Source organism: Bos grunniens, chromosome 14 (assembly GCF_055505025.1).
Source record: "Bos grunniens cultivar Pamir isolate PY7600 chromosome 14, Bosgru_T2T1.0, whole genome shotgun sequence".
NCBI classification, from domain to species: Eukaryota; Metazoa; Chordata; class Mammalia; order Artiodactyla; family Bovidae; genus Bos; species Bos grunniens.
The window spans coordinates 46,814,389-46,840,698 of record NC_141178.1 but is presented as its reverse complement, the minus strand read 5'-3'; the positions used below and the strand labels follow the sequence as shown (position 1 = coordinate 46,840,698).

The window sequence follows — 26,310 nt, the reverse complement described above, 5'->3', positions numbered from 1 at the left end:
GCTGAAATCCTAGGTAGGAGTTAGGTAACAATTTTGCTTACCACTTACTGAATACCTACGATTATTAAACATGGCCTGGTGTAATCTCTGCAGCAGCCCTTTGAAGTAGGTACTACTGTGCTCTATTTTCTGTTTTATAATTCCAGAAGGTAAATGGTCCATATCACACAGTTCAGAGGTAACTGGAATTCAAACCAGACTATACAGCACACGCTGTTGACTCTGCAGTTCTCTGAGCTGACTCAGTCTGGGCAGAGGAGATGTGCTGAGTCCAGGGATGGACTGGGGGACAGAACAATCTGAAAAAAAGGTTGGGAGGTGAATGAGAGTATCGGTATACTCTGGGGTCAGTGCAGTTGGGCTGACCAGTAGATGACTCAAGTGAATGGTTTTGCAAGAGAAGTTGTGGTGGATAAAAGTAGAGAACTGATAAAGTTGAAAAAGTTTTAGGAATTAAAGATGACTACATTAATGGATTCTGAGCAGGGAAATAGTACTGCAGAAAATATTTTCTTAAGAAGGTGAAATCAGCAGTCATGTATAGGCAAACAGAAAAGGGAAGGACTGGAGGCTGGGAAATCACTGAGAACAGTGTGCACAAGCGACAGAGATACGGCAGTGAAGACCTGGAGTAGTGTAGAAGCAGTTCTCCAAGTTTTGGTCTTGGGATCATTGATACACTTAAAATTGATGGAGGACCCCAAGGTCCTTTTGTGTGTGTTTATCGATCAATGTTTATCAGATTTGAAGTTAATACAGATAAATTTTAAAATATATATTAAATTATTTTAAAATAATAAACCCATTATGTATTAACATACAAGCATTTTCATGAAAAAATAACTTTGGTTTTGAAATAAGAAACAATGAGAAAAATGACTTTTACCCTTTTGCAAATTTCTTTACTGCCTGGCTTAATAGGATCCAGCTGGAATGTTATATAGTCTGTTGCCATGTGTTCAGTTTGTTGCAATGTTGCAAGAAAAGTCCACTCATGCTTGTGAGAGACAGTGAAAAAGGCAAATAACACTCTAAAGTTATCATGAAAATCGGTTGACCCCAGGACACTCTGAAAGAGTCTTAGGAACACTCACGGGTCCCTGGATGACAGTTTGAGGACTGCCGGGCTAGAGTGTGGTTGAGGAGATGAGAAACAGGGAACCAACACAGAGGGGGAAAAAACAGAGAAACCAGAAGCATCTGAAGACTGATCAGGCTTAGGGGGCCCTGCGAAGGAAAGAATCCTACATGATCCACACATCAGACCTGGGTGACCTGAGAAAATCATGATGCTTCTCGCAGAGTGGGGAAACCCAGAGAGGAAGGCAGTTTGGTGGGGAAGTTGGTTATTTCTGGTTTTGGTGATTTCAGTGTGAAGTGGCAGAAAGACATCTAAATACACAAAGAATTGGGTCACAGAAGATGACAGAATCTTTCATTACTAATGGAAGTAAATTTTTCAAAAGTTAATTTAAAATGAAATTTAAAATGTCAATTTGAAAATGAAATGGAAGCAGATACTATACTTTCTAGTTAATTAATCACAAAGTAAATATTTCTTTATTTAGGAGTGGAACATTAGAGGAATTCAACTGTATTTGAAAGATTTTATTTCCTCAGATGAGAAATGAGTATAGAGTCACTTATTGTATTACTATTAATACAGGTTTATGTCTGGAGTAATTCATAATAAATCAAAAAATTTAAAGTTCATATCATATTAGTTCACACATTTCTCTCCCTCTCAACCCCCCCAAACACACACATACACACACACATACACATACACAATATTATACTCATTGGATTAGATGCTGTTTTATTTCCAGGTGCTAGTACTGGGGATAGAACCATTTAGAAAAAGAAGGAAGGAAGAAAGAAAGAAAGGTGGGGAGGGGGAAGGAAAGAAAGAAAGAATATAAGCTAAATTCAAAGTCTTTCCCCTTCTCTTTAGACACCAAAATGCAGTCTGTTGGGAAAGGACTTGCCGGCCACATTAACAAAATATAAGGCAAATGTAAGCTAAGTAGGAGGATGCCAGCATTCATAGGATACCAAAGACCCTGTATGTTATCACATGCATTGGGTAATGATTCAATCAGATGTGAAGTTCCTGGAGAGGTTTATAGCACTTTGTGGGAGCGTTGCATGGGTAACAAAGAACTCTTATTCTTGTGATAAGTTTCCAGTAGAATCAGGGCCTCAGAAGAACAGCACTGAGGGAGGGTACCAGAGAAGAAGCAAAGTCTGTGTCCCTACTCTGGAACTGGAGGAGACATGAGGGTGAGCACTGACTCAGGCACAAACTAGCTTTGAGATGTTGAGAAGGTGACTTAATTGCTTATGCTTTGCTGTTGTTCAGCCACTAAGTCCTGTCTGACCCCATGAATTGCAGCATTCCAGGCTTCCATGCCCTTCACTGTCTGTCTCCTGGAGTTTGCTCTAAGTCATGTCCATTGAGTCAGTGATGCCATCCAAACATCTCATCCTCTGTTGCCCCTTCTCTTCTTGCCTCAGTTTTTCCCAGCATCAAGGTCTTTTCCAGTGAGTTGGCTCTTCCCATTAGGTGGCTAAAGTATTGGAGCTTCAGCTTCAGCATCAGTCCTTCCAATGAATATTCAGGGTTGATTTCCTTTAGGATTGACTGGTTTGATACCCTTACTATCCAAGGGACTCTTAAGAACCTTCACAATTCTTTGGTGCTCAACCTTCTTATGGCCCAACTCTCATATCCATACATGACTACTAGAAAATCATAGCTTTGACTGTATGGACCTTTGTTGGCAAAGTGATGTCTCTGCTTTTTAATACACTGTCTAGGTTTGTCATAGCTTTTCTTCCAAGGAGTGTCTTTTAATTTCATGACTGCAGTCACTGATGGCAGTGTTTTGGAGCCCCCCAAAATAAAATCTGCCACTGTTTCCACTTTTTCCCCATCCATTTGCCATGAAGTGATGGGACCGAATGCCATGATCTTAGTTTTTTGAATGTTGAGTTTTAAGCCAGCTTTTTCACTCTCCTCTTTCACCCTCTTTAAGAGACTCTTTAGTTCCTCTTCACCTTCTGCCATTAGAGTGGTATCATAATATGCTTTAGTTTTAAGATATTTTTATTGATTAAAAACCTAGTAATAGGAGCTGTTTCCCAGGAATTAATGCAGTTTAAGGCTCAGGAATGCTGGCTTCTCTTACCATGTAGCACTGAACAACAAACCTTCCATCTGCCTTCCACACTCACCCCCAGTCATCTCAACATCCACATGTCTCTCCTGGAGGACTTTGAAACTGCTAGTGGCTGCCACTGTGAGCCCTCCACACTCTCACTAACCGCTCTGACTAAATCTCCACCATGCAGTCATGCAATTGTCCTCCTTCTTAGCCTTCAAAAGCCTGGGCCCTGCTGTCCACCAGCCTCAGCCCAATCTAGAGCATTTCTGGAACATACTTTATGCCTTCCTTTCTATTCATTTCATAAGCTTTTTATTTTCTGTTTCTTCTTTAGCTCTGAAAATATTACATATTCACTAGATTATATATATCTTCCTTTGCCTTAAAAATTCACTCCAGAGTGTGTCCTGTAGCTGTTTTATGTGCGTGCTCAGTTGCTAAGTGGTGTCTGACTCTTCTGCAATCCTGTGGACTGTAGCCCACCAGGCTTTTCTGACCATGGGATTCTCCAGGCAAGAATACTGAAGTGGGTTGTCATTTCCTCCTCTGGGAGATCTTCCTGAACCAGGGATCAAACCCAAGTCTCCTGAGGCTCCTTCTGAATTGGCAGGTGGATTCTTTACCACTGAGCCACGCAGAAAGCCCATAGCCATTTTAACCAACAAATAAATGAAGTGGGAAAGAATATACAAGTTTTTTCAGTTTTTACATAAGAAATTGACATGATAATAACAAACTTGTAAAATTCTTTTAAAAAGCATGTTTGTGGGGAGGCAAGATGAGAGGAATGTTTATTAAAATATCTTGCAAAATTAATGAGTAAATTTACAGGTAGAAGGAGACTGTTATTTACCTTCAGTATCTATTACTGTGTCTATTGAGTGACTGTACTCTCACCTGAGGCTCTGAACCAGTTATAAACTGGGTACCTTAGAACAATGAATGAATGAATGAGATAAGCAAAATTATACAGACACACACACAGACTGCTTAGCGAAAAATAATGTCCATATGAAGTTCACTCTGTAGCTATTTTAGCTAAAAATGAAGCTAAACTTTCTTGACAAACAGGAATTTAATTTTGGATTCCTTTTCTTTTCACCCAGTGATATAATTCATGTGAAGTAAGGATAAAAGTTACCATAATGCCAGGTAGAACATCCTTCTACTAATAATTGCTTCATAAATATATATGTTCTGTTAACTGTCAGAACCTTTCATTTTTTGTGCTCATTTCATGACCTTCACAAACAAATGAAAGGCTCACGTTTGCTAAGTTCCCCCCTTAGTAATGAATTACTAGAAATTTAAGGACCTAGCAGGGACTGCAGCTGATGTGAGTTTCAATTATTTTTCTGCTTATCTTCTGGGGTTATAACTTGGAAGTCTGGACTGAATGCATGCCATTTTTAGCAATAGGAAGCATCAAGATAGTCTTGTTTCCCACATAACTGAGTGGAACAGGAGACATAGGTAACCCACAAGCTTCAGAAACCCTGTTGGAAGGGCTTAGGAGATAAGCAGGAACATTTACACTACTGGGAACAATTAGTTTTCATCAGAAGACTAAGCCATAAAAGTGGAAAACTGGGCTGGAACAGAAGGGATGGTAAGAAAGGCTTCCTGGATGGTATAAAGTGCCAGTATAAAATAATGATATACATGCTTTTGGTGGTGTGTTCAGTTGCTCAGTTGTGTCTGACTCTTTGTGACCCCATGGACCGTAGTCTGCCAAGCTCCCCTGTCCATGGGATTTCCCAGGCAAGCATACCTGAGTGGGTTGACATGTCCTCCTTCAGGGGATCTTCCCAACCCAGGATGAACCCATATCTCCTGTGGCTCTTGGATTGGCAGGCGGATTCTTTACCACTGAGCCACCTGGGAAGCTGAGCATTGTTGCTGTGATCTGGCACCAAGATGTTGAATCATATGTCTCATTTTGAATCATAGATTTTCACAGCACTCAGTTGGATCAAAGGTCTTCCTTGGATCAATTTCTCTATAGCCAGGGAGCCTGGGGCCCAGAGAGCTGAAAGGACTTATCCAGGGTCCCACAGCTAGTCCAGCAGAGCTGAGAACAGAGTGCATTTCCTATTCCCAGTCAGAGCACTTCCCCCTCCACCACATCTGTTTCCTCTTCTCCTTGATGTGTTTGGCTCTCAGGCCAGAGCGCAAGTGGTCTGATGGTTTTCTCAGCACAATCTCCAGATGGTTATTTTTGACATTTCTGTATCTGGGCACCACTTTCTTGTCTCTTAACTTAAAAAATAATGCTCTTGTAAAGTTATTGATGTTTGAGAACTGATTGCATTTGGACAATATGTAGAATGCAACTGATAATGTATAGCTGGGTGCTATTGATTAAGGTGTGTTTGGAGAATCATACAGCTGGAAGGAGTTATTTGGATCAAGTGACCCCTGCTTTGCAGATTAGGAAATAAAAGCCTGGAAAATCTAGTGGCCATTAATTTAAAATACTTAAGTTCTAATGTCATGGAAGTGAAGTGAAGCAAAAGTTGCTCAGTTGTGTCTGACTCTTTGCGACCCTACAGTCCATAGAATTCTCCAGGCCAGAATACTGGAGTGGGTAGCCATTCCCTTCTCCAGGGGATCTTCTCAACACAGGGATTGAACCCAGGTATCCGTATCCTGCATTGCAGGTGGATTCTTTACCAGCTGAACCACCAGGAAAGCCCATGGACCATTCATTCAAAGCAACATTTATCTATTTGAAGTTTGACTCTGTGAAAAGGTAACATAAATGGTAATGTTCTTGTTCCATTCCAAATATAGTTCGTATTCATTAAATATTGATGTACTGTACCATATTATTCATTGTTTTATTCATTTTGAGGGATTATCATAGGAATAGCATGAAACCATTAACAATTAAAAATTATTGGAGTGCTGGGGTCCAAATAATTTAATTTGAGCAGCAGTAGATTGCCATAGTCAGCAACAGTACCATTTTGATTAGACTGACTGTCAGTGTACTTGTCCACATGTTTCTGTCTGGATATCATTGCTTTTGCTGTTGCCATCTCACCATCCTACAGCTTCGCCTGTGAAATCCTCCTTAGCCTTCAGAGAAAGTGCCCTCTCCCCTACAAAGCTTTCAACTGTTGCTCCAAATCTAGGGGATCTCCCCCTCCTTTGCATTCTCAAGGCACTTAATACTTCTCTTATTATCCCAGTCTGTGTTTCACTAATAAATTAAATGGTGCTGTTACACCTTTTCTGGATTTTAAGCTCCATAGCAAAAAGATTAGGTCAGTAATTTTGTATTCCCTGCAGCATCTTGTGTTTTCGAGATGCACAGTATTTGTTAAATGAGTAAATGAATGGATAGTAAATACAAAAGCACTTGGCTGAACACAAAGCATTACACTTTAGAATATTGATATTAAACAGCACAAACTGGGGAAGTCCTAGCTTTTTAAAGTTGAGAGTTGTTTGAGAATTTATTGAGAAACTGAGTGTCCAGAACAGGTATCATAAAGAATGCCTTCAGTTCCACTCTGGGATGTCTTTATTCACAGAATAAATCTGAGAAATAACAGTTTGTCAAATGCCAAATGACATCGAAAGTTAGAAGAGTGGAGTTCCCATACTATTCAGTTCCCCACAATTTGAAAACCACATGTTGTCCTTTCAATAACTTTTTCAGCCACATCAGGTGCATGAATGGACCCCAGAAACCATCTGCTCCAAGGCCGCCAATTAAGTTTGCTGTGTTCTCCCTGACAGGCTGACTGTTCCATTAAAACGAAGGGCTTTTCCAGGAAAAGAGATCTTGGGATTTTCTTTGGTCATTAGATAGCTCTACGCCAGATAGGAACATAAAAATTTTCTTTGTGTGGGGAAAGAGGAGTGCTTTCCTGAAGTTGGACTCATATTACAAAAATGGGGGGAAAGGAATTTAAGTGCTTATTTCAGTTCCTTTTCCAAACATGGAAAGTTAAATAGTAGTTCAGCCTCAATCCTTTCAGAGGAAGATCTCGTTGCAAATGTAAACTTCACTGCTCACTCACAGGGTTTCATATATTGCAAATAACCCAGGCTCAAGATTCAAACAGCCCCATGCAAATCCCGGGTAGAAGTCTGAAAGTGTTAGTGAGATCAAAAGCAAAATTCTCTCCATGCACTTAGATTCTGATTTAACTTTCTTTCTGTCTATATCATAGATCTCCATGTTTTATCCTGTGAAGTGTAAAACAGATGAGAAAATTAGTATCACCCAAGTATTAGTTGACTACAGAGTAAATCAGTGCAGAAATAGAGCATGACCTTTGAATTTTGAACTTGCTCAGGTCCATGAGGCAAATTGCCTCGTCCTTGGCTTTGCTCTTTCTGCTGTGGGGTGAGAATGGACCAAGCATACCTGACTATTGTTAGTACACCTTCCCTAAGGCTCCATAGAACATATTTCTCAAAACAATGAATGAAGTGGTGAAACACTTTATCTGTAACTCCATCTTTGCGATTTACTTGACTCCGTGAGCCACATTGTTTCCAGTAACTGGAAATATCAATAACCTCAGATATGCAGATGACACCACCCTTGTGGCAGAAAGTGAAGAGGAACTAAAAAGCCTCCTGATGAAAGTGAAAGTGGAGAGTGAAAAAGTTGGCTTAAAGTTCAACATTCAGAAAACGAAGATCATGGCATCTGGTCCCATCACTTCATGGGAAATAGATGGGCAAACAGTGGAAACAGTAGCTGACTTCATTTTTGGGGGCTCCAAAATCACTGCAGATGGTGACTGCAGCCTTGAAATTAAAAAACACTTACTCCTTGGAAGGAAAGTTATGACCAACCTAGACAGCATATTGAAAAGCAGAGACATTACTTTGCCAACAAAGGTCCGTCTAGTCAAGGCTGTGGTTTTCCCAGTGGTCATGTATGGATGTGAGAGTTGGACTGTGGAGAAAGCTGAGCGAAGAAGAATTGATGCTTTTCAACTGTGGTGTTGGAGAAGACTCTTGAGAGTCCCTTGGACTGCAAGGAGATCCAACCAGTCCATTCTGAAGGAGATCAGCCCTGGGTGTTCTTCTGAAGGAATGATGCTAAAGCTGAAACTCCAGTACTTTGGCCACCTCATGCGAAGAGTTGACTCATTGGAAAAGACTCTGATGCTGGGAGGGATTGGGGGCAGGAGGAGAAGGGGATGACAGAGGATGAGATGGCTGGATGGCATCACTGACTCGATGGACGAGTCTGAGTGAACTCCGGGAGTTGGTGATGTACAGGGAGGCCTGGCGTGCTTCGATTTATAGGGTCTCAGAGTTGGACACGACTGAGTGACTGAACTGACTGAACTGACATAAAGGTATTGTAAGTGTAGAGTGCTACCTGGACTCATCTTGTGAACCTTTGATTTTCTTCGTTGGAAACAATGAAATATACTGAATGTCATGTAACTCCCCAGAGTGTACCTTCTGCTCTACAATTGTTTACATAGAAAAGGAAAAGGACCTGCTATCCACAGGGGGTGGAGAGTACAGAAAAATGTTGTTAATTAGCATGTAAAACACTTGTAGGGAATTTTCTGTCTCCTGAGAATGTGCTTTTCTTTTTACTCTCTTCCTTTCTTTTTGTTTTATTTTTTAAATTTATTTGTTTTTAATTGGAGGATAATTGCTTTACAATATTTTATTGGTTTCTGCCATATATCAACACATTGTCTCCTTTGTAAAGTCAGTAATAATGTATTATTTTTATTATTCATTTTGATGCTCAAATTGTTACATATTGACCATGGGGAAGTCCCTTATGTTGTTTCCTGTGACCCACTGACATATCCTGTCATTCTTTGAACACTTCCCTACTAATATTTTACACAAGATGCACTAGGTTCATCTTGTACTTTTCCTTTCCCAGGCCTAGATTCAGGCATTTTTACAAGAAGTGCTGGCTCCTTTTAGTAGAGAAAGGGATTTAGAAACCAAGATCCTTGTACTAGATGTGCTGATTGCTATGAGAGTGTCATTGCTTTTAGGTCCTTTCAGAGGATAGAGGGAAACCAGGAAAAAGATACAGCCAGTCAGAAGTATGTGTCTGCAGTATATGACACAGTGAGTCTTCCAAGTAGAAAAAAGCATGTGCAGATGTGTGTGGGTATCTTATTTTCTTGTTTTTCATTTATCTGATTACTAGTAACGCTGAGCCCTTTTGCCATGTTTATTTGCCATTAATTTTTACTCTTTTGTGAAAAGAAGTGTGCAATTATTTTTCTCTTTTGCCTAGTTCTCTTTTGGGTTATTTGCCACTCTTGTGTATTTGAACCAGTTTTTTTTTTTTTTTTTTTAAACCTTAACATTTAAAACTCCGGGAGATGGTGAAGGACTGGGTAACCCTTGGACTGCAAGGAGATCCAGCCAGTCCATTCTGAAGGAGATCAGCCCTGGGATTTCTTTGGAGGGAATGATGCTAAAGCTGAAACTCCAGTACTTTGGCCACTTCATGCGAAGTGTTGACTCATTGGAAAAGACTCTGATGCTGGGAGGGATTGGGGGCAGGAGGAGAAGGGGACGACAGAGGATGAGATGGCTGGATGGCATCACTGACTCGATGGACGTGAGTCTGAGTGAACTCTGGGAGTTGGTGATGGACAGGGAGGCCTGGCGTGCTGCAATTCATGGGGTTGCAAAGAGTCGAACACGACTGAGCGACTGAACTGAACTGAACTGAACCTGGTGTGCTGTTGTCCATGGGATCGTAAAGAGTCAGACATGACTTAGCGACTGAACAACAACATGCTTAAAAACCCTTACAAGTATATACATATTTGAACGTGGACTGAAACAGATATGCAAATGTTTATTGTAGCATTACTAACGATAGACAAAAAGTAGAAGCAACTCAAGTGTTCATCAGCAGATGAATTGCTAAACAAAATGTAGTATATTTGACTCTTGAACAACACCAGTTTGAACTTCAAGGATCCACGTATCAATGGATTTTTTTTTTTCACTAGTAAATACTACAGTTGGCTGAATCTACAGGTATATAACCACGAATATGGAGGCACTGGGTATATTAGGACAGTTGACTTAAAGTTATAGGTGGATTCTTAACTGTATGGAGGGTGGGCATGCCTATCCTCTCCTTTGTTCAAGGATCAATGTATATGTGTACAATGAAGTATTATTCAGCCATAGAAAGGAATGAAGTTCTGATACATGCTACAAGATGGATGAACCTTGAAAACATTGTGCTGCATGAAATAAACCACACAGGAAGGATAAACATTGTGACTCCACTTGTATGAATTATCTAGAGTGGGAAAACCCATAGAAACAAAAAGTTGATCAGAGGTCTTCAAGGAAAGGTAAATGGGTTATTGCTTAATGGTTAAATTTTCTCCGTGTGTGATGGAAAAGTTTTAGAAATAGATAGTGGTGGTGGTTATATAGCATTGTGAATATAATTAATGCCTTCATTCATACTTAAAAATGATTAAAATAATAAATTTTATGTTATATATATGTATATATTTAACCATGATAGAAAATAAATGGACGTGTCTACACGGGTAGTATTTCTGGACTCCTTGTTCTTGTCCATTCATCTATGTGTCTTTCCCTCCACTGGTACCACACTGTCTTGATTACTGTAGCTATATAATAAGTCTTGAATTTGAGTAGACTAATTCCTCCCATTTAACTTTCTTTTTCAAAATAATTTTAGCTATTCTAGTTCTTTACCTTTCCATATAAATTTTAGAATACTCTTGCCTGTATCTACAATAAAAGTTACTGGGATTTTGATGGGAATTCATTAAATCTGTATTGTTACATCTTTTGATATATTAAAAACATTGATGTATCCTATATATCCCATGTAATATTTATGTTCATAGTCTAATTTGTCTCATGTAAAAATTGCCACCTCAGTTCTCTTACATTTTGCATTTTATAACATATCATTTTGAATCCTTTTACTTTTAAATTACATGTGTCTTTATATTTAATGTTTGTTGCTGATAGACAACATATAGTGGGGACTTTTTAAATCTAGTTTGATCATTTCTGACTTTTAATTGGTTTTTTTATTAATTGCCTATGTGATTAAAATTACATATGTGATTCAGTTTAAATGTTTTCTGTTTTTTCCCATTTTATTTGTTTCCTTGTTCTTGTTTTATTTTGCATTGGTTAAATGTTTTTGTACTTTATTTTTCTCACTATTACTTGCTCTATCTGTTCAAAATTTTTATTTAATGTTGCTACTCTATCTTTTGGGCTTCCTTGGTGGCTCAGCTGGTAAAGAATCTGCCTGCAATACAGGAGACCTTGGCTTGATCCCTGGGTTGGGAACATCCCCTGGAGAAGAGAAAGGCTACCCACTCCATTATTCTGACCTGGAGAATTCAATGGACTGTATAGTCCATGGGGTCGCAAAGAGTTGGACACGACTGAGCAACTTTACTCACTCACTCTATCTTTAAATAATTTTATAACATTTCACTTATAATAAAAAACAAACCTTGCACATGTGCTAAGTCTCTTCAGTCGTGTCTGACTCTTTTTGACTCCATGGACTGTAGCCTGCTAGCCTTCTCTGTTTATGAGATTCTGCAGGCAAGAATACTAGAGTGGGTTGCCATGCCCTCCTCCAGGGAATCTTCCCAACCCAGGGATCCCACCCACATCTCTTATGTCTCCTGCATTGGCAGGTGGGTTCCTCACCACTAGCACCACCCTGGAAGCCCCAGAAAACCTTACAACAGTTTATTTTAGTTCACCTCTATCCTTTCTTAATCACCCAGATAACCATGCTCATGAGGTCACTCAATTAGAGCCAGACATCCTGGAGTGTGAAGTCAGCTGGGCCTTAGGAAGTGTTAATAAAAACAAAGCTAGCAGAGGTGATGGAATTCCAGCTGAGCTATTTCAAATCCTAAAAGGTGATGCTGTCAAAGTGTTGCACTCAGCATGCCAGCAAACTTAAAACACTCAGCAATGGCTGCAAGACTGGAACATGTCAGTTTTCATTCCAGTCCCAAAGAAGGGCAATGACAAAAAATGTTCAAAAACTACCATACAATTGTGCTCATCTCACATGCTGGCAAGATAATGCTGAAAATCCTTCAAGTTAGACTTCAACAGTACATGAACTGAGAAATTCTAGATGTACAAGCTAGATTTAGAAAAGGCAGAGGAACCAGAGATCAAATTGCCAATATCCATTGAATCACTGAAAAAGCAAGGGAATTCTAGAAAAATATCTACTTCTGCTTCATTGACTACGCTAAAGCCTTTGGCTGTGTGGATCACAACAAACTGGAAAATTCTTAAAGAGATGGGAATACCACAGCACCTTATCTGCCTCCTGAGAAACCTATATGCAGGTCAAGAAGCAACAGTTAGAACCGGACATGGAACAATGGGCTGGTTCCAAATTGGAAAAGGAGTATGTCAAGGCTGTATATTGTCACCTTGCTTATTTAACTTATATTCAGCATACTGCTAAGTCACTTCAGTCATGTCCGACTCTGTGCGACCCCATAGATGGCAGCCCACCAGGCTCCCCTGTCTCTGGGATTCTCCAGGCAAGAACACCAGAGTGGGTTGCCATTTCCATCTCCAGTGCATGAAAGTGAAAAGTGAGAGTGAAATCGCTCAGTCGTGTCCGACTCTTAGCAACCCCATGGACTGCAGCCCACCAGGCTCCTCCATCCATGGGATTTTCCAGGCAAGAGTACTGGAGTGGGGTGCCATTGCCTTCTCCCAATATGCAGCATACATCATGTGAAATACCCAGCTGGATGAATCAGAAGCTGGAAATCAAGATTCTCAGGAGAAATATCAACAACCTCAGATATGAATATATCACCACCATAACGACAGGAAGTGAAGAGGAACTAAAGAACCTCTTGATGAGGGTGAAGAGGAGAGTGAAAAAGCTGACTTAAAACTCAACATTCAAAAAACTAAGATCATGGCATCTGGTCCCATCACTTCTTTGCAAATAGAAGGGGGAAAACTGGAAGCAGTGACAGATTTTATTTTCTTGGGCTCCAAAATCACTGTGGATGGTGACTGCAGCCACAAAATTAAAAGACTCTTGCTCCTTGGAAGAAAAGCTGTGACAAATGCAGACAGTATTAGAAGCAGAAACATCACTTTGCCAACAAAGGTCCGTTTAGTCAAAGCTATGGTTTTTCCAGTAGTCATGTACATAACACATGTGAGAGTTGGGCCATAAAGAAAGCTGAGCACTGAAGAATTGATGCTTTCGCATTGTGGTGCTCCCATTGAGAGTTCTTTGGACAGCAGGGAGATGCAGCCAGTCAGTCCTAAAGGAAATGAACCCTGAATATTCATTGTAAGGACTGATGCTGAAGCTGAAGCTCTAATACTTTGACTACCTGATGTGAAGAATCAACTCTTTGGGAAAGACCCTGATGCTGGTTCAGGTTGAGGGCAAGAGAAAAAAGGGACTACAGAGGACTACAGTTTGAGCAAACTCTGGGAGATAGTGAAGGGCAGGGAAACCTGGTGTGCTGCAGTTCATGGGGTCACAAAGAGTAGGACACAACTTAGCAACTGAGCAACAACAATAAATGGAATAATGCAATAAAAGCATTTGTGAACTGGCTTATTTCACTTAGAAAAATACATTGATATTTCATCTGTGTCATTATGTGATTCAGTAGTTCATTCCTTTTTAGTGTTGAATCCTATTCTAGTTATCCATAATTTGAAGACCATCTAGGCTTTCAGTTTTCAGCAATTTATGAGTAAAATTGCTGTAAATATCGTGTACAGACTTTTTTGCGACCATAACATTTTAATTCTTCTCGATAATACATAGGGATGGATTGCCAGGGTAGTCAAACTTTCTTTTTTTTTTCCTTCCTTATTTTCCATCTCATAGTAATCTTTTGAAACTCAAGCATCATGTGTAGGCTGGTAAAGATTTAGATAATTAGTATTTGTACCTGAAAATGAACAGGCATGCATGCAGTTAAGTGACATGGATCCACTTGATTCTTTTGAGGCTTGTTTTGAATCTTTATTAGTAAAAGTTTAGAGGAGCCTTTACTCCGGGGTATGGCCCTTCTGGAGTCTTTATTAAATATTCTGAGTGGTTATCAAGGGTTCTTTACACAGATGAGTAAGAAATATGAACACCTCTAAGCCCTATGTGGGCTTTGGGAATTGTTTAGCTTGTGACTTCTTATTGCTCTTTATCCAGTTTCACGGAATTTCACCTTGCGTGTGTGTACATTGGTTGTGAGCCAGTGAGGCTAGATGAATGAGATGAAGAATTCTAGAACTTTTTCCTATGAAGTGTCCTTTTCTCCCAAACTCTGATGCTAAAATACCAGTTGATTCAGCCTCATGAACTCTAATCTCTGTCTCATAATCTCAGTGAGACTCTTTGGTACCCCTTGTGAGTCCTCCTCCCTGAGTAAGTAAGTAAAGTAGCTCAGTCATGTCCGACTCTTTGCGACTCTAGCCCACCAGGCTCCTCTGTCCATGGGACTTTCCAGGCAAGAGTACTGGAGTGGGTTGCCATTTCCTTCTCCAGGGCATCTTCCCAACCCAGGGATCGAACCCTGGTCTCCAGCATTGCAGACAGACGTTTTACCATCTGAGCCACCAGGGAAGCATGAACCTCTTCCCTGAACCGTGAACCAAAAAGTATCTCAGACTGAATGCCTAAGTGATTAGAGTTGAATTCACTTGCTTACTTTCTTTCAGAAATGACAGTCCTGTGCTGATATCAAGTTTTAAAACTCATTTGTCTGAGATAGCTTGTCCATTTTTAAAAAGGTCATTGTTTACAGTGGGAGGAGAAGTATTGTCTCAGTTATGCCATCATGGCATCCTCATCTCATTTTCCTTATTTGCTTTAATTTTGATTGTGCTTTCCATTGTCATGCTCCTAGCTAAAAAATTCTCTCTACTGTATTTAATATAATGCTTCTGACTATTCAAATTGTTGTGGCAGTTTTTTAAATGGCAATGAATTCATTGCATATCTATAAAATAAAACCCATATTTAAAAAATTTTGTGTACACCCAATATTTGTAAGAAGGCTAATGCCTAATTCTGATTGACTGATTGGGTTTATGACATTCTAATTTTTCTCACTGTCAAGATAGTTATATTGAGTCTTAGAAACAATACCATAAAAGTCAGAAGGATAATTAAATGTGGTTTTAAGTTCCCTTATTATCTTGTGTTTTTTGAAGTTAACATGTCCTTCCTTTTAAATATCAATCCATGTTAGCAAATAAAAATATAATTTTAAAATGATGTGTCTAAATAAGTCAAATAAGAGTAACCCAGATGTTTATGAATAGTCCATTAGGTACACTTGTAGCAATAAGTTGAATTGATGTGGAAAAAGCCAGTTTTGTGTAAAATCAGAAAGAAACAAAATTAAACTACTGATCCCCAGAGAAGTGATTTTATTATTTAGTAAATCCTGCCAGGCTGCGATAGCCATATTCCCTCCTCTCAGTTCAGCAGCTTGTCTCTTGTGTCACAGCTCCTGCACTGACATGGCAGCCTCCTTGGTACCACTTGTGAACATATGCAGTGTGCTCTGAGTGTGGGCTCCTTGTTCTTTCCTGTGATCCCTTGCACCACCAGCTGGAGCGCTGATGCTACAGGCAGTCTGGTGCCCACACACAGACTTGTGAGCATCACCAATCTTTGACCTTTGCCTCCTGAAGGAGACTACTGACTATTGTGTTTCCTTTCCCTTCCTTTCCACCTTTGCAGCCTCTACCAGACTGATGCTTTTTTAGGAGGTTGGGTTTTTTCCACTAAATTAAAAAGGGGGAGAATATGGAAGAGGTGAAGTATGTGAAACTGCTAGAAATAGCAAGCATGCAGAATCTAGGCTAGGTAATGTTCTAACAGCCCTACAAATCCTCATTCATTTAATCTTCACTATATCATGAGCTTGGCGCATTATTGTCTTCCTATGTTCTTCTATCTACATGAGAGATCTGATATTGATCTTGGCTTTACTGGGTTTATGCTTGAAATGATCAGTTTTAAGTCACAAACTTGCACAGAAATGAAAGCTCTCCTGATTTGTCTCACTCAGTTTCACTCCTGCATCCCCCAAACCCTCAAGATTGGCAGATGTGAGAAAGCAAATTTCTCCTAATTTTACTTTCATCTATATATGACAGAAACTTTGAATTTTTTTTTTTAAAAGGTACTTAGTAACACCAACTAACTTAGTAACTCCGGGCAGAAGTGCTATAGTTAGTCTGTGGTTTTGTGTCTCTTTAGCATACCACTGTGACTACCCACCCAAGTGAATGCATAAAAATGGCTTAAAAGAGTTGTTTGAAATATTACATTTTAGCTTCAGTAAAATCTTCTTTTCTAGAGTTCAGTCATTCTCATTTTTAATTGGATGATGCCCAAAGGGTACCCCAAGGGCTGGTCCAGAGAGAGGGCTAAAGGCATGATGGGGCTGCCTGCCCAGTCAATCAATGGAAGGAGAGGTCTGAAGGCATAGGTGGCTGGTGAGCATAAACTGGAGCATATTTTAGTAGCACCTGTGTGCAGAAGATGGCATGCAGAAGCTTAAGGGAGCTGAGAGCTTCACGAGTTTTGCAAGCCAATTGTTAAATATAGTCATTATTAAAAATTAAGTTATATAAACTTCCAATTAAATAAATTACATTAAAAAGAGGTAACAAAACAGAAAGAGACTCACAGACTTAGAAAGTGAAATCATGGATGCGGGAGGTTGGGGGGAGCGTGGGGTGGGAAGGATGGTGGGGAGGGATAGTTAGGAATTTTGGGATGGACATGTACACATTGCTATGTTTGAAATGGACAACCAACAAGACCTACAGTAGAGCACAGGGAGCTTTGCTCCATGTTATGTGGCAGCCTGGATGGGATGGCGGTTTGGGGGAGAAGAGATCCATGTATATATATGGCTAAGTCCCTTCACTGTTCACCTGAAACTGTCACAATATTGCTGGTCAATTGGCTATACAGTCCAAAATTAAAAGTTTTAAAAAACACACCAAAAAACAGAGGAAAAAACCCAAAGGTAACAAACTCAAAGTCCTCACTTCCCAATTGGTTTGCTCTTCTCTATGCTCTTGTACTTCTTAACATGTATCATATCTATATGATGTGCTGGTACTGGATGTCTCTTACTAACTCCGAACTCAGAGATGTCACTTTGGTAGCTTGAAATTGTGCAGGGATTTACATGAGAGAGAGCTGATTGTTAAACGTTTACCAGCACAGCACTGCTTGGAGGGAAGCCTGGGTCTGAGAGAACCTGGTTTCTGGGTCAGGCTGAGAAGAGGAAATGAGGAAGGCAGAGATTATACATGAAGCAGCAATTCGAGCAGAGATTTCAGAATGAAGGCATTCCTGTTCACAGATGTATTCTATTTGCCTTCCATATTTAAAAAATTATTTGGATTAGTCGATAGCACTTCTAAATGAGAACTTCATGTAAAAAATCAGAATTCCAGACTTCTTAGAAAAATAAAACATACTGGTAGTATATTAATGCCAAACTGAGTCCTTTGGTAACTTGGCAGCCACTGGCTGGAGTGATGGTTACCTTTTAGGAAAGTATCTGTCTTCCATGGTTATTTGACCTTCCCAGCCCCGGTTGTCTTTAATGTCATCATTCCTGCTGTAATGAAAGTGTCATTAGGTTCAGTAGCCAAGGGAATTGAAAGAATGGGGGAGAATGAGATGCAGACACAGTGACATTAGTTATTTCTAGGGCTCAGTTTACAGACAGGGGCATATCCCCCAGTGTTCCTTTTACAAGAAACTTAGACTTGCCAGGACTGCCATAGCTTAAGAACTCACACAGACCTGGACATAGAAAGATCTTTAAACATCAAGATAGGTGTAATCTAGTTCATGACCTGAAGATTCTCTATTTTATTTATGACTCATGCTCTTACTCAGAGTCTGATTGTTTTAACGTTTATTTTCTTTTAGAAAGAATCACAAAATTATTTGTATTATCTAGATTTCCAAACCACATAAAATTATAAGATAAAAATTACAATAAGAAGAATGCTACTAAAAACAAGGCCTCAAGCATAATTACATGGGACCATTTATTTCGGGGGCAGCAACTTTCTGCATCTCTGTAGCTCCTAAAGAAACCATTTCTTGACACAGCTAATCAGTCATTGATGATCAAAATGATGACTTGTGTTAGCTTTGTGTTTATAACACATTCAGTGCATTTAGTTACAAAGGTAAGGAAATATAAACCATCACAGCAATTCCTGTCTTTTTCTCTAATCCAGAAGTTTGCTTCCCCTCCGGTCCTTTTCTGCTCTGTGTAAGGTTCTTTTTGCTTCTCTCTTCACCTGGCTAATTTCTGTTTATCTTTCAGGTTATAGCTTAGCACTACTTTCTCAAGGAGGTCCTCCATGATTTTCTGGTCAATATTAGGTCCCTCTGTTATAGACCCTACTCCACTGTACCCTGGACACTTATTTCCTTTATGGCTTATTCAATCATAGTTCTAGCAATTTCCATCTGTATTTTTCTTTGTTTAGTGTTTATCAGCATCACTAGACTCTGATTCCATGAATGCATTAACCATATTTGTCTTATTCATTGCCATGTTGCCTAGTGTCCATGGTGGCTGTACAGTAAATAATTTTTTGAATAGATAATGGTCAGACCAAAAACAAATCTTAAAACACTACCATATATCTACAAAACTTGGCTCTTAATAAAAACATGGTGTGTGACTGAATTCCCACATATACTTTTCTCTCTTCTTGGTAGATCATATTACAATGGGCCTGATAAATATTTGCTGAATGAACAATGCTAAACAAGAAATTTCACTTTGGTCCTTTTTCCTTAGAGGCAGTGGTCCTCAGCACCGGAGACTTGAGAGTAACTGCACATTTACACATTTTAACTACAAATGCAAACAAGCAATTTCTCTGGAAGTATTGGGAGATTCTAAATCTTGTCAAATGTGACAGCGTCGCAGATGGAAGAAAATGCAAGACTATGTGCTTATTCATTAGCCACTTTAAACCCCCAAGTGGTCTCCATTTTACTCTTTTGGATCATAAACACTTTGCAGACTCATAAGAATGTCTGTCTCTCCAAGTGATTCCAAAAATGGGGAAGCTGGCCTTTTCTACGACTGACTACAGGCATATGTGGTAGCCGAAGACAAAAGTGTTAGTCGGGAAAACAAAGGTTCTGTTTTAATGTAATGGAAAATTAGGAATCCTAAACAACTTGCTCATCAATCAAAACACTGGAAATTTTGCAAAAAGGAGCTTTCTAGTTAACAGTGTTTTCACCTGGGGCTCATTAGTGGTTTTAAAAGTGGTTCTTTCTCTAGTTTCTAACTAATGCGTGGCTGGGAGTCAGGCCAGGTGTCCCTTCTACTGATTTCCGCTCTGAGAAGCTTTAGCTGAAAACCCATCCCTTTCACACCACGCAGGCGGAATCTGTTCACTGGTTCCATTAAATTAGGTCTGTCTCCACCACTGTGCACACACCAAGGCAAGTAGCTGGTTTCAGACCCCAAAGCTAAGAACCCTAAATTCTTTGGGTTGCTTGTCTTTCATTGATGAGAATTTGAGCTCCTTAAATTCAGAAGTCTGTTTTAGATTGTGTTGTTCTATTGAAGGAATTAAATGAGACAATTCTCATAGTCAAGGGTTGGGCAATTAAAGTATTAGACTAATAATTTTTAATAAAAAATGTTCAGTTTACAGCCTTTCACATGTTTCAATGAGAGGACCTGCAACTGTGCTTGGAGGAGGAACTGCCCCCAGATCAGTTTGGCTTCTTCTATCAAACTTTCCCTGTAGTTTTCCCAAGCAAGAATAAACTTCTATTCTTCCTAGATTCGGCCTTGATGAGAAATGCCTTGACATTTAATCATATAAGACCTAGCTTTGAAATCTTTGGTGGTAATGTTGTTTAGTTGCTAAGTCATGTCCAACTCTTTGTGACCCCATGGACTGTAGCCCACCAAGTGTTAGAGACTTTCTTTTCAGATCACGGGGCAATGCTGGCAACTGAGAATATAAAACTTCACAGCAGACTGACCGTAACTTGTTCCAGGGGTGATTTGCTGGGGTTTCCTTACATGCCAAATATATGTGAATATTTCAGGCTCAAGTGCTTTGATGAGCGATTAAGAAAATAACAGTCTTAATGGCTTGCGAAAATGGGGAACAAGTAATAAGCTATCATAAGGGAAAGACAGCTTATGACTCCAGTGTAATGAGGGAGTCAGAGAAAGGTCAACTGAAAGAAGCTGAAGGTAAGCCACGGCAGAATGAGCACAGTTCTGAAAGTGAGTCACAGTAGAGTTGGAGAGGGGACCGTAAATTTCACGTATGGTCTTCCAAATTGGATCAAAAGAATTGAATTAATGAGACAGTGAATTGTGTCCTGTGTACTGTGAGGAGGACATGGCCTCTCATGGGCCCCCATAAAAAAGTGTAAAGACTGTTTTCACAATCACTGAATGTACAACTATCAATATTAGACTGACCACATCCTGATGCACGTGGGGAGGAAATGTATTTGGCGTGAACAGTAATTTGGGACATTTAGTATCCTCAAGTAGGGTGAATTTTTATGTTTTTCTTTTTTAGAGAGCAATACAATTTTTCATTTTAAAATAGCATGCAACACTTTTTGACAATGGCACCTTTTCATTGAGCAGACAGTATCTAATTTATGGTAACAAGAACCAGCTCCTAAGTGTGTTCGTTTTTCTTGCACTATAGCATCCAGAGAGGAAAGTAGACGGTTTTTACCAAGTGTGAACTGTTCTGGGGTACTGATTTATGTGGCTGCCGTAGTGGATGGGGCTTCCCAGGTGGCGCTAGTGGTAAAGAACCCGCCTGCCAAGGCAGGAGATGTAAGAGACGTGGGTTCAATCCCTGAGACGGGAAGATCCCCTGGAGGAGGGCATGACAACCCACTCCAGTATTCTTGCCTGGAGAATTCCATGGACTGAGGAGCCTGGGGGGAGACAGTCCATAGTGTCACACAGAGTCAGACATGACTGAAGCGACTTAGCATGCACCCAGTGGATGAGGCAGAACTAAGAGGGACTCTGCCTAGCTGTGCACTGTGCTCACCGTCAGAACCCGGAATGGTTCCATATCCCAGTTCTCTTATGCTCAGGGTGAATGTGTTTCAGAGTGACCCAGATGCCTTGGTCTTTTGAGAAATAACTCAAGGTATACCTCCTGTCTTGTCTTAGGTACTGAAATTGTAAATACACATCACATATCTACCTGCCCCTCTATCAGCTTCATTTAAGAAAGGAGGGAGGTGGGAGAAAATATACCTCCTCTTTTCCAAAATAGAGAGTGTGGTTGTTTGTGTTTGGAATTTTAGGTCACTCTAGAGGCAATATTAGAGATCATTTGCTTTCCTTGACCAACTAAGACTGCCCAGAATATGGTGTATATCAAAGTGAAAGTCATTCAGTCGTATCCAACTCTTTGCGACCCCATGGACTACACAGTCCATGGAATTCTCCAGGCCAGAATACTGGAGAGGGTAGCCTTTCCCTTCTCCAGGGTATCTTCCCAACCCAGGAATTGAACTCAGGTCTCCCACATTGCAGGCAGATTCTTTACCAGCTGAACCACAAGGGAAGCCCATGGTATATATAGGTAGTCACAAATAACCATCATCAACACATAATTTTGTTAAATTGGTAAAAAGACTTTTCTCTCACATCCCTTTTAAAGGGTCAAATAATCCTGAAGGAGTAGCTAGCTATCCCCAAGTGCTTTTCGGATGGGTGGGATGAGAATGGCAGAAATCACTCGTCTAAGAATATTTTAAAATATCATTACATCACTTTATTCTCACAGTTCTGTCCTGAATCACTTCCTGGTGGTTCAGTATTACAAAAAAGCCCCAACTCTTTCAAGCTACCAAGAAGGTGTCACAGTTATGGTGTAGCACCTATAGTTACATTTATAGAGGTTCCATGAGTTGAAAATAGAAATGACTCTAACAAGGCTTATAAAGTCTAGTGGTCTTTGGGTCCAATGTACAGTCTATAACACATTAAGAAGATAAACACTGGATTTAATTTTTCATTTCAGAAGCTAGTTGAGCTGTTTCTCTTATTCCTATCAGCCTTTGGTAAAAATGTACATATTCAGTCAAACTAAAATATGGATGATTTATGCATCTCAGCAGGCACTCATTTGAGAAGGAAATTGCACCCCATCCTGGTTCATACTTGTATGTGGCTGTCACAAAATTAGCTTACGGACTGCCTTTTCAAGAATTTATACATATGTAACACCAGCGTTTGCTTTCCTTTTAATGATATCAGTGAAACTAAGACCTCCCATTTTCCTGGTTTGGTAACCTATTAAGTTGTACCAGAGGCTCAGTGTCAGGAAGCCAAAGTCTCAAATGAGAACTAAAGACAATAAACTCCCTATTTTTGGACTTGTGGCAGACAGAGGCAAGTGCACAGTTTTAAACTAGGTCTTGAAGCTAAATCTCTGCCATGGGAAGCTGTAAGTGTTCCTGATAAACCCACGTCCAAGGAGATGGAGGGAAGGAGGGAGAGAAAGGTAAGAAGAGAGGAAGGTAAAGAGGACAAATGAATAAACCCAGGTCTAACAGGGGTTTGCACTAATTAGCATTTCTTTTAGCATTTGTTTAAAAAACAGGATTTAGGAATTAGATGATATTGCTCACCTCTCACCTAGCATTCTCCGTGTAATATTGTTTTGGCCTTCTTGTCTTAGGGCTTCTTCTATCTCCAGGGTATGAATTCTTTTTGTAGGTCACCTTCCATCCCTCATTTTATTCCTTTTTCTATTCTCCTTTTATGACTTTCTAAATGTTCTTGTCATCCTTTTTCTGTCTTCTTCATTCTCTCTACAAAGAGTAAAAATGTCCTTGTGAGTTTAGCATTTGACCAAATTCTAAGCATGACATACATTTTTGTTGTGGATTTTTATAAAATTTGTTTTCACATGCTGTTAATTTAATATAAAGTGGCAGGACAGTGGCTTATTTGGAATATTTAATCATCAAGAATTAGGAATTTCTGAAAAATCCTCAAGAAAGGGGAAGGTCCTAAAAGTTCTTGTGGGAACCTAGATTACAATGTAATTTTACAAACTTGGTCTCATCTTTTTCAAAGTAGATTAGTAAGAAGATGCAACGTTCAGGTATCATGACCACTAAAAGGAGACTGTTTGCCATAGTCTTAAGCATTTTCAACCCATTCGATAAAATATTTAGGGGTCTGATATATCCCAAGGAATTAAGAATTCATTTTGGGTCAGTTTTGGAATTTATTCCACTTTTTTTTTTTTAATCAGTCTTAAATTATGTGAAAAGCTAATCAATACTGATGAAGACTTATCTTTTTGTAGTGTTAATTTCCTATGTGATTTCCATTTTATTGCAGTAGTTATCTAGAAATATGTTTAGTTTGTAAATTAAAAACATTTAACCTATTATTTTATTTCTAATATAATTTTACTGGATTATAAGAAAGAGAGAAAATTACATGACTTAGTATTTAGGATTTTTTAGGCTGAAATTTAGAGTTCATTATGCAGCTAATGCATGGTTTGCTTTTGTAAATATTGCATATGTATTCTACATTTGGTATTGAGTTTTACCTGTTATTAACAGCTTGACTGTGTGGATCACAAACTGTGGAAAATTCTGAAAGAGATGGGAATACCAGACCACCTGACCTGCCTCTTGAGAAACCTGTATGCAGGTCAGGAAGCAACAGTTAGAACTGGACATGGAACAACAGACTGGTTCCAAATAGGAAAAGGAGTACGTCAAGGCTGTATATTGTCACCCTGTTTATTGAACTTCTATGCAGAGTACATCATGAGAAATGCTGGGCTGGAAGAAGCACAAGCTGGAATCAAGATTGCCAGGAGAAATATCAATAACCTCAGATATGCAGATGACACCACCCTTATGGCAGAAAGTGAAGAGGAACTAAAAAGCCTCTTGATGAAAGTGAAAGAGGAGGGTGAAAAAGTTGGCTTAAAGCTCAACATTCAGAAAACGAAGATCATGGCATCTGGTCCCATCACTTCATGGGAAGTAGATGGGCAAACAGTGGAAACAGTGTCAGACTTTATCTTTTTGGGCTTCAAAATCACTACAGATGGTGACTGCAGCCATGAAATTAAAAGACGCTTACTCCTTGGAAGAAAAGTTATGACCAACCTAGATAGTGTATTGAAAAGCAGAGACATTACTTTGCCTACAAAGGTCCGTCTAGTCAAGGCTATGGTTTTTCCAGTGGTCATGTATGGATGTGAGAGTTGGACTGTGGAGAAAGCTGAGTGCCAAAGAATTGATGCTTTTGAACTGTTTTGTTGGAGAAGACTCTTGAGAGTCCCTTGGACTTCAAGGAGATCCAACCAGTCCATTCTGAAGGAGATCAGCCCTGGGATTTTTTTGGAAGGAATGATGCTAAAGCTGAAACTCCAGTACTTTGGCCACCTCATGTGAAGAGTTGACTCATTGGAAAAGACTCTGATGCTGGGAGGGATTGGGGGCAGGAGGAGAAGGGGACGACAGAGGATGAGATGGCTGGATGGCATCACCGATTTGATGGACATGAGTCTGAGTGAACTCCAGGAGTTGGTGATGGACAGGGAAGCCTGGCGTGCTGCGATTCATGGGGTCACAAAGAGTTGGACACGACTGAGCAACTGAACTGAACAGCTTGAGTTTCTTAATTATATTGCTCATATCTTTGGCATCTCTGCTTAACTTTTCTTCACTTGATCTATTAGTTTCTGAGGGCCATGCAAGTTTGGATGGAAAGGGGTTGGATAACAGACTGTCCAAGGGTAGATATTCGATCAGTACCACTACCACTGTCATTAGCTGCATACACAGGGCTTTTGAACCTCCCTGGTATCAAAGGACACTAGTATGCGTGAGCGTGGGCTGTTTTGCTCATTTCTAGGGAATGGATTGCAAGGATTGTACCAAGCCAATATGGAGTGAAGAAGGAGCAAATGAAATGATTTCCTCCAGCTTCTCCTTTCACTACCACGCTAAGCTCCCTTCTGCCCCAGATTGCCATGGGAGGCTCCCCCACACACATCTGTTTAAGACAGCCTGCAGGTTCAGCAGGAGGTTACCATGCTCTTTTTCCTTGTGGTTGTTTCTGATATTGCTAGTCCTGGAATCCATGTTTCTCCTTGGCTTTGATAATTTCTCCAGGCTTGATTCTGGGAAGGAGCTAGCAATGTCTTTACCATCTTGACAGTAACAAGATGCGAAAGAAGTTCTAACTTGTACCTCGGAGGTACAAGTTCTTTTTACATGCTGCTTGACCTCATTTACTAACTGAGAGAGTATCTTTGCATTTAGTAGCTAAGATAAATACTAGGAATGCCCTCAGTGTTCTTATTGAATCTTCAGAATTCCACAGTAGCTAGATAGATTGTTGAAGTTCATATGCTGTAATTTGAAGCCATGAAATTAAAAGATGCTTGCCCCTCAGAAGAAAAGCTATGACAAACTTAGACAGCATATTAAAAAGCAGAGACATTACTTCTCTGACAAAGATCTGTCTAGTCAAAGCTACAGTTTTTCCAGTAGTCATGTATAGATGTGAGAGTTGGACCAAAAAGAAAGGTGAATGCCAAAGAATCGATGCTTTTGAACTGTGGTGTTGGAGAAGACTCTTGAGAGTCCCTTGGACTGCAAGGAGATCCAACCAGGGCATCCTAAAGGAAATCAGTCCTGAATATTCATTGGAAGGATTGATGCTGAAGCTCCAATACTTTGGCCACCTGATGCAGAGAACTGAGTCATTGGAAAAGACCCTGATGCTGGGAAAGATTGAAGGCAGGAGGAGAAGGGGATGACAGACGACGAGATGATTGTATGGTATCACTGACTTGATGGACATGAGCAAGCTTCAGGAGTTGGTGATGGACAGGGAAGCCTGGTGTACTGCAGTCCGCAGGGTTGCAAAGGGTCAGACAACTGAGCGATTGAACTGACTGAATTTGACATTTGGATAAATAGTATGTAATTAGGCTGACGAAAATTATATTAATTTTTGTACTTATTATTACTTATTTTGTATTGCCTAATTATTCAGATCATTTGTGACTGTTACTTAATCAGCAAGAA

General features: G+C 39.8%; 1 long non-coding RNA gene across 3 annotated transcripts in view; it reads left to right on the top strand.

The window, feature by feature from the left end:
- LOC147359365 (uncharacterized) overlaps positions 1 to 9,285 on the top strand; it is a 75,047-nt gene extending 65,762 nt beyond the window's left edge. For 2 of the 3 annotated variants that reach the window (XR_015140741.1, XR_015140739.1), the window contains 2 exons: positions 5,828 to 5,919; positions 9,167 to 9,285. This is a non-coding gene — a long non-coding RNA (uncharacterized LOC147359365). The remainder of the gene's footprint in view (positions 1 to 5,827; positions 5,920 to 9,166) is intronic. The other variant, XR_015140740.1, reaches the window with a different exon arrangement.
- The last annotated feature ends 17,025 nt before the right edge of the window (positions 9,286 to 26,310 follow it).